Here is a 2,499-nt window from a genome sequence, read left to right as displayed (position 1 = left end):
TGGAACCGCTATAGGTGGAGTCTCTGAAACTTTGCTGACTCTGGATCAGCTGATATTCCAAGCAGCATAACACATCTGTTGTAACAAATTGAGTGAGAATATTCGTAGATGTTGCCATTCAATTACTGTACAGTCGCTCACATTGTTATGTGTGTTCTGTACTATTAAGTTAACATTTTGTTATGGAAATAGAGGGCGCTGGGTGCCGACCTCCAGCCGACCTGAATGTGTGTTTTAATTGTTAATTTGTCTTATAATGTAATACATTATTTTTTTTATTTGAAAATAATAATCGACGGTCATTCGTACGTTCCAAGTGAGCCACCATCCAGCCGCACCTTACCAAAACTAGCGCTTTTGTGATGGTTTTACGGTAGAAACCTAAAGTCAACAGACAAAAGTCCCATGAGGAAGTGTCTAAGATTCACTCGTAGATTATTAAGCATACAATGTTATGGTGACTTGAAAGTATTTTTTAATTTTAAAATATTTCAGGGAGACCTCTGATCTTGATTTGACGTGACACTCGCGCGTGTTAAGATGATTTTGCAGAAGTGTGTGGGACCGTAGAACGGAAAGCGAATTTGTTTTGCCGATCCGTTATAGTTACCCATTAATTATTTAATTTATTTACTAAATAATTCAGTTATTGACACAATTAACGTATTATTTGTATTATTATATAAGAATTATCAGTGAGTTTGGATCTATAAGTGAGCAAATAATGTCATGTAGATATATGCATTATTGGCCAGTTTATAGATCATACTATTAATATGGCACAAGAAATTTAGATTCATATAAAAAAAATAATTCATTAAATAATTAAGATTTTGACAAAACTCAAACCTGCTTTTTATGTTACGCCGGTCTTGAAATATAAGTGAGCAAAGTTAAATGTGTGTAAATATTTATTAAGTACAGTGTTGACTTCTGGTTTGTAGTTTTACCGTAACACCTTCACAAAAGCGCAAGTTCTTTTAAAGGTATTTATTCCCATATATGAACAGTGTATTGGTGTCACTCTTGATATCGCACAATATACCTTAATTTATAGTAGTTGGGAGTTTTCAAACATGATTTGCATGCCCAGCAGGTCTTGAACTATAGGTGATCAAAATGTCTTGTATGAATATTCAGGTTAACACCTCTAGTCATTTGTGCATGTGGGGATGGTCAGTGACAAAAACACTTGTCTTCTAAGATGGCCACCGTCGTGGAAAGTTTTCATATCCTTACAATATGATTTTCTTGTTCAGCAGGTCTCGAACGATAAGTAAACCATGTTTGTCTTTGATATGTGTGCCCACGGGGAATGGCTGCTGCTTTGTGTATCAGCCTGTGTGCTTCTTGACGAATGGCCCCTGAAGACCTCTCTTGGGCCACATGCAAATCAACAAGCATTATTTGTCTGGAGAGTTGAAAATTCAATAAAATCAACATCATGTTCTAGTATTTGATTATATCACTTCATGATATGCTGAAACCGATCTCTCACTGCCCAATACATGTGGCAACAGCTGGTTACAATAGTAAAACCCAGGCTAAAAGCAGCAGGTATACATTTCCTTTGCGTTGACATCATCTGTTTGTTTAACAATAAACTGTCTACCTTCCTCCCTCTGTGAACTGCCACGTCTCACTTGCAGAATCATTAACCAATGAATGATTTCTGTCAGACTCTTTCATGCGGATGTATGACAAATGAACAAGCATGGAAAAACATCTACCTGCTCAAGTTTAAGTAGTAGACATCACACACTCCACATTTACTAGAGAATGGGTTGAAACCATAGAAATATCACTTTCACAATGTCTGTCACAATTGACTGATTTGTCTTCCCAAAGATTCAATATATTGGCAACAAATTAGGAGTTCAAACTTGAATCTAAATCTAAAAAAATAAAATACTCTAAATAGTATTTGCAACAATATCTGGCTAGTTAGTTTAAAACATAATCTTTTCCTCTTTTTTGTATGGTTTTTGCTCTTTCATTTCTCAACATTAGTTGCAATGTTGGCATCTTTCATTAGCACTTAGATCAAACCTTTTTCACCCTCAAACCAAATGTTATGTCTGTTTACGCTTTGACAAGCAAATACAAGATACACACATCTCATTTGTTTTAATTGAGAAGAATTAACAGATCTTCCATTTACCGGGGCTGCCAGAACACTGGCTGCTTTAGTAGCACTTGTTGCAGCACACAACATCTGCCGGGCTGTGCCCAGGGCCCCCATCTCCACATTGTTCATGGCTCTCCTCCTTAACTTGGCGATAGTCAATAGCCCACACTGTCTTGGGTGCTCTCTGTGCCCCTGAGAGCTGCAGCCTCAGTTAATTTGTCTCGCAGGCTCCATGTGATACTACTGGTCAGGAGCTACGTTTAACTGTAGGTACATACACTCAGTGAACCAATAGCAAAGCTTCATTAGAGACAAACAACTACTTACAACATAGTCGTGTGCCATCCATCAATGTGACCATTGTAACAGAA

This window comes from Callionymus lyra, chromosome 2 (genome assembly GCF_982586985.1).
Source record: "Callionymus lyra chromosome 2, fCalLyr1.hap1.1, whole genome shotgun sequence".
Classification (NCBI taxonomy): Eukaryota; Metazoa; Chordata; class Actinopteri; order Syngnathiformes; family Callionymidae; genus Callionymus; species Callionymus lyra.
The sequence above is the reverse complement of the archived record's forward strand: the minus strand, read 5'-3'. Positions refer to the sequence as shown.